Source organism: Neodiprion fabricii, chromosome 1 (genome assembly GCF_021155785.1).
Source record: "Neodiprion fabricii isolate iyNeoFabr1 chromosome 1, iyNeoFabr1.1, whole genome shotgun sequence".
NCBI lineage: Eukaryota > Metazoa > Arthropoda > Insecta > Hymenoptera > Diprionidae > Neodiprion > Neodiprion fabricii.
In genome coordinates, this window is record NC_060239.1 from 17360073 (window position 1) to 17367284 (window position 7212).

General features: G+C 35.0%; 1 protein-coding gene across 1 annotated transcript in view; it reads right to left on the reverse strand.

The window, feature by feature from the left end:
• The window catches only part of LOC124187809, a 340932-nt gene extending 334648 nt beyond the window's left edge, over positions 1-6284 (reverse strand). The window contains exon 1 of the mRNA XM_046579997.1: positions 6171-6284. The gene's annotated coding sequence lies outside the window, so the exon portion shown is untranslated. The remainder of the gene's footprint in view (positions 1-6170) is intronic.
• Positions 6285-7212: the final 928 nt, after the last annotated feature.

Sequence of the window (7212 nt, forward strand, 5' to 3'; positions counted from 1 at the left end):
TAAATATGCTACATACCTATACATAGTCTCTAATGTGCCTTTGCGACGAAATCTGTAACGAACATTATCAATGTGAAACATATTAAAAATAGTATCAAAACATATTAAAAATTTAGAATAATCAGTTCAGTCAATCTTGTGAACATTTTCTTTTTTCTTTTACTAGGGGCTTCGCCCCTGCGCGCTTCGCGCGCCAACCCCATCTCGGCGCTACGCGCCTCGTTGTTCGGCGCTTCGCGCCTCACTATTTCCTTACGCATTGTCTAGTAGACAGGCGAATTCCTTCATGTTGATTTAATGACAGGTCCTGCACTTGCTGTCCACTTCAATTCCTTCTGTGCTTACTTTTCTTTTTTTCATCAATCTAAGCTTCCATTCGTTGGTCGAAAATTGGTGTTCCTTCTCTATTGATATCTATCTATCTCCTTGACTTGCTGAATTATTTTTGCTACCGCTCTGCCCGTTATTCTCCAAAATCACCTTCTTTACATTATTTTTTTCTCTATATTTATGTTGCTGTTCACTCCGTAAAACACCTCTTTCTCTTGTGGTCAACATCGATCATGGTCGTCCTCTTTCCTGGTTATACGAATATTTGATGGATATTATTCTATGGCTTATTTGGTTCTTCGCACTTACAATTTTATTTTCCTCTTTCTTTTGTGATACTTCCGACCATCCACCATCTTCATCGCCTTGTCTGCTGCTTGAAACTCCTCCTTTCTCCATTGTCATCGTAAATCCTGGCTGTCCTTTTGACTGTTTGGTGATATATTTTGATTTACTATTATTTGATTGTTACTTTTCATACTTATTACTCACTATCTGAATTTTATTATGGTTCTGCAAGACATCGAAAGTGTCCACTGTCTCCGTCGCCGGTGAAGAGTAGCGAGAATTGTGTTCCATTTTGTGATCCGATCTGGTGTGGATGAATTTGTTCTTCGCGATACACGATTAAACATATCTTAAAAATATCCGCAGCTGCATATATTGCATTTTTATTCATATGTGATTTGTAATCACCAGGTCACCTAACCACAGCACCGTTTGACTCATTACCTGTAATAAAACCCGTAAATGTAGACCAATTATCCACTATATTTGAAACGATACTCAGTCTCACCTCTGCGTGTCGATTTTGAGTGCCGTATACACGATACGCCAAAGCGCGAAAAAGACAATTCCTGTCGGGAATCATCTTGATAATTTTCGTTTGCATGTTCATTTTTTGCGCGTCAGAAACAGATACCTATAAAGATATTTGTCAAAGACTGTCATAAACAGCCGATGACAGCTGTCAAAGGGTTTGCTAGATGTTTTTTGTTTTGTTTTCGGGATCTCACCCCACCGCCAACTTCATGCGTATACTATTGTTATTATAATCTTTTTTTACTATTGTTATTATAATCTTCTTTTACTACTGTTATTATAATCTTTTTCTACGTTCATTTGTTTGAAACTTTTTTATTAGATAGAGAGATTTTAATATTTTGCTATTCTTCGAATACCAATTGTGTTAAAGATGAGGGCGTTGAGGATCTTGTTATATTATTAGTACTTACATATCTACTAAGAATAATTTAAATATGTTTCCAGGGCCAATTGCATGACCATGCTTATACCCCTAGGACCTTCGTTAGAAAGTCATTCAGCTCCGAAAATATATCAGAAACCGATATTCAAAAAAATTAATATCAAAGTCATTGAATTGCCACAATAATCATGACAAACCATACATCAGATCCAAAATTACCAGGGTTTCAATTAGTGTTTTGGTATTAGTTTCTTAAATTAATGTGGTTGAAACGACAGTTGACTGCTAACATGCTATCAAATATTTCTTCTTCCTAGTCGAACCATTTGAGTCTGCCATTCAACCGAACCTTCTTCAGATGCAAAATAGTTTTTGAATGTTTCCCTCACAGCTATATCCTCGTTCGTTGCATTACCCTCCACATTTCGAATTTCTTGTAATGCTGGAGTGTCACCTTCCACATGATGAAGATGAGTTCCGAGGACATCTTTTCGTAGAAAATTATGTAGGCAGCATGTTGCCAATACGACATCGTCCACGTGTTCCGGTGTCATTTTTATCCGTCTTTGATAAATTCTAAATTTTTGTGTTAAAATTCCGAATGCATTTTCGGATATTCTTCGTGCGCGGGACAATCTTTGATTGAAGATCCTTTTAACTTCGTCATCTTTGAGTTGATACCCTGGATACGGACGCATAATATATTTTTTCAAAGGAAATGCCTCGTCACCCACAATTACATGAGGTACTGGCTCATTAGTGCCGGACAGAAGCTTATCAGGTGGTATATTCAATCTGCCATCATATATTGCTTTTCCAAAAGCGTAGTTAGCAAAAATCCCCCCATCACTGTTTTCACCGTATGCACCGACATCAATTGCAATAAATCGGTAGCCGGCATCCACAAGTGCCATCAGCGCAATGCTGAAAGTTTTCTTGTAGTTGAAAAATAAGGAACCATTGTTACCGGGCGGCTCTATCACAATATGCTTTCCGTCCATGGCACCGATACAGTTTGGGAAATTCCATCATTCGTATAATCGCATAGGTGTAATGATTGCTCTACTTGCAGATAACTATAAGCTCGCACGTGTCGCTTAACGTTTGAGGTTTCCCCCAAGACCACTGCATGGTTTGATTCTGCAAATACTATTCCGAGAACTCAAAAGCTGCACGCCTTTATTTCATCAACCAAAGGACTTCTTGTAAAAAAAAAAAACTGGTTCTAGCGTTAATGTTCACCGTAAAATTGTCAATATTATGAAATGAAATTTTTTTTCTTTCATTAAAATTTTCCATCATTTAGTTGAAGATTATTATTAAAAATATGAATACAATTATACAAAAATACTATTAAATTTGAAAGTACTTATGCGTACGTAGGTGATATTGAAGCAATTTTACTGAGTACATTTTTTTTTGTGCAAACCAATCGACCCTGGCGATCTCAGCAAGCTCCCGGTACCCCGCTCAGTGCGTCACGTATGCACTTCAATTCATCCATCTCTTAAGCTAATATAGATCTCATTTTGAAACTTTTATTATATTATCTACAAACTTGAAGCTACTATAGAGATTTTTTGAAAAAAAAAAAAAAAATGGCTGAAGCTATCAAAATTCTGATTTCAAATGTTTACTTCCAGTTTTTCACAAGAAAAAAAATCAAATTTCGAATCTGATTTCATAATTGAAAAGAACAGTCAATTCTCTATAGAGGCCACCATGTTTAATAATTCATTGTGAGTTTGTTCAATTTGAAAAACTGCTAATAACAGTCTACATTTAATTACGTAAATTCTTTAGAAGCCCTGTAACTTTACAACTATAGCTCACAGAAAAAAAACGTGTGTGTGTCAACTCCGACGTACGACTGGAGTTTACTTCTTACGAACGATAATTATGATATATATCGAACAGAAAAAGAGAGTAAATGAACGCATCTTCCAAAATGATAAGAGAAACAAACATGTATCTGTAATTACTCGGATCATTTTAACTTTAATCACTTCATGATTTGTTTAATAGTACATAAAAATACACGTATCAATGCATAGAAGTACAAGAAAACTTTAAAATCAAAACATTAAAAGTTGATAATTACGTTGTTGTTTGTGTACGTTGTATCAACACAATAAATGCCACTATATGTATTTATTATACAGCATGCATACCCTGTACTCGGCAGCAGCATACAAGTTGCGGCAGAACTTCGTAATACGCAGGCACACAACACACACGTACAAACATACGCACACATTCAACTCTCAGACCAGAGGTAGTGAACTATACAGTGAGACTACGAAGCATCGCACAAAGAGGAGACCCCGAGTATAGGATACGCTGTGTAATGTATTCCATCTCATTCTTTTGCACGTTCAATCCTACAGATATATATGTTTGCCTCTTTCTATAACGCCTGAAGTTTTCGTGTTACACTAGTGAAATGCCTCATATTCCAATAATATATTATTCATTGAATATACTGTGCCGTAAAAAAATCAGGCAATTTATCAACATAGATGAGCTTCATTAATGCTTTGATAGAAATGATACAGGGAAAACTTGGAAGAAGCGGTAGTATAGCGTAGTCGTCAGGACATGCAACTAGTAATGCGAAGATTCCGGTTCGAATATCGACTCCGACATAACAATCCGAAGTATCACAACGGACTTTAAATAGGCATCTTAATCAACGTTAGGGAAGAAAAATAGGTTACAGTAATCTAAAAATCCTGCTTTTACTTCAAAATTAGGTTTTTCTATCTAGCATATCAACTACACACATGGTACAAAATACGTCAGAAATGTTTCAGACATGTTTCTGATACATTTTTCAAATGTTGCAATGAAATACGAAATGCTTCATACGAAACAGTTCAGGAACGTCATGGAAATATTTCTAATATGTCACCGAAATGTTTCTGACATAGTTTAGACATATGTCAGCTATATAACGTAAGTTATAAATTCAGGCATGGACATGTTTTGAAAATATTTCTGTAATGTTGCAATGAAATGTAACATGTTTCGAAAGAAATATTTCCGAAACGTTTCTGAAATATTTCCTGCTGTGTGGGATATATGGGGCATTTAATGACATCTCGATCAAGAATTTTAGTCCATGTCTCAGTCTGGCTTGATAATTTTTTGCATTTTTGTCATAATTTTTTGACTCAGCGCATCCGAAATATAAATTAAAAACTTGAAAAAAAAAAAAAAACACTTTCTAAGAATAGGAAAAATTCAGAAAAATCTTATGAAATGTAGTAAAATTTTTGTCGCCTATCAAAAGATAGAGATTTCATAACTTCAGAAGATAAATAAGTAAAATGGAAAAAAATCATTTTTATTGTTGCTTTGCATTTAATTGACATAAGAATATATATAAAAGCTCGTTATGATATGGGTCGAAAAATTCTTCTTCAGATAAATATTGTGATGAGACTTCACATTAATTTTCATGTCAATTAAATGCAATCCAATAATGATAATTTTTTTTTTTTTCATTCATCTCTTGACGCTACCGAATCTCTATATTCCAATAGGTGTTAAAAATTTAGTTATATTTTATAAGATTTTTCTGAATTTTTTCAGATTTCAGAAAGTGGACTTTTTTCCAAGTTTTTAAACGTACTCCAGATACGCTGGGTCGAAAAATTCTGAAAAATTGAGATTATTTTTTTCGTCATGTACTTCTATACAAAAAATTATTACACCAATCGGAGACATCGACTTAGAATCTTGATCGAGGTGTCATGGAATATCCCGTATACATGAATTCCATTATCAGGGCGTTTGTGTTGCAGATTGTACGTGGATTTGCGTCATTTTTTATGATTCCAATGTTATTATTTTTTCATGATCACAACTTTACTTTTATGTATGACGCTATCTTTATCTTGACTTGGAAATAGTCTACGATATTCCGAGAGATTCATGTAGGTACTAACAGGGCTTAGTTTGCGAGTAATCATCGTGTACGTTTGTATTGATTTTTGTGAGAAATTATTTTGTCTTAGTAAATCCGTCATTTGTATCAATGAATAAATAAGAATAATTACATACATCGTGTGCGTTTTTGATACACTCCAACGTCGTCATTTATGTTAACAAGTTAAAAAAATTAATATGATGTACGTGTTTTATTTTGAGAGTACACAGACTTACGTGATTCGCGATATACATATAGAGTATGTTGCACAGTTATATGTTCTTAAGTATATTGAGACATTGTACGATCCGAATATTTGAAAACCTTCCGACACGCTTACTCATTCGAATTAACGATCGAAGCAAGAGCAAGACCATTAATTATGTATTCGTACATATTTTGTGATAATATATTTTTTCAATATTTAATATCCATCAACAACGTTATTACCTGCATGTGGAGATTAACCACGTAGACTCATCTTCATACTATATATATATATATATAATACGATCATTTGTCACACACATATTATCGGTTATTCAGTTATATTTCACTAGTTTACGAATATCTGGTAAACCACTGACAATTAGGCTCATCCAATCAAGTGAGGGAGCGTGGCGAGTGAACACGAAAAACAATCAGTTATACTCGGCATATCGACCATTTCAAAGCTTGTAAAAGTTTTATCGGTATTCATACCTTTGACAAGATTAATATACACAGTGATGGTTCAAGATTTTCCTTGTATTCGTTAGATTCTTCCAATTCCTCGAAAAGCGGCAAAACGCTGTCGTAGATAGAACCTTACGAGGAGCGGAGCTGCACCGACAGTCAGCGGCAACGGGCATGTGACTGCCACTCTTCCATACGCAAGGTGGCAACGGCTACTTTGCTCTTTGTATGCACATATATTGAGAATATCGACCTACCCATCCCACTAAGAGACGGTTGAAGAATGGGGGTGTGACCACGCAAGACTATTGGCTTTCCTGACTTCAGGTGCTAGCGAAAGAAGCGATATGTATAAAAGTCACCAAAAGTCGCGACTTGGAGAAATCCTACGTTTATCAGTTGCAGCTCTTAACCCTTCACTAGCCGTGTCAGGTTTTTTTAACGCCAGTAGGCGCGTAGCGTCTTCGGAGACCCTATTTTGTTAATATTATATTTTCATGTGCAATACAAACAAAAAGATGAAACCTTTTACTGAAAATTGTGGTTGCCTATGCGTCTGGCAGTAAGGATTTACGAGTTGCAAACTTTCAATTAATTGCTTGGCATAAATAAACAATATTCCATATCAGAAGTCGAGAAATCTGAAAATTTGACCACCGTGGACGATATTGCATAAAAAAGCTATTTATTTGAATAGAATTCTTTTTGAGCATAGTTGCTAAGACAAAGACACGTACAAACAAAATAGTCAATGGCGCGAAATCTTTGTATAACTGAGTACAGTTTTGTCTGACTTGAAAAAAGTACCTTTTTCCACTAAATAAAAAGTACCTGTAATGAAAAAAAAGAACTAAAAAAGTATAAATAAATTCCCAACATTATGTCATTAATGTGACCCTCAACTTTTGTTAAAATTTCAACTGATCCAAAGAAAGATATAGCTTTACGTTCAGTTTTGTAGTACAAATAATATTTGTTCCCGCTATACACTACGATCAGTAAAGCCAGAACGTGCGTGGGGTCCGTGAAGACCATAACAAAGTTTATCGACTTATGGTTGCGTAATGAA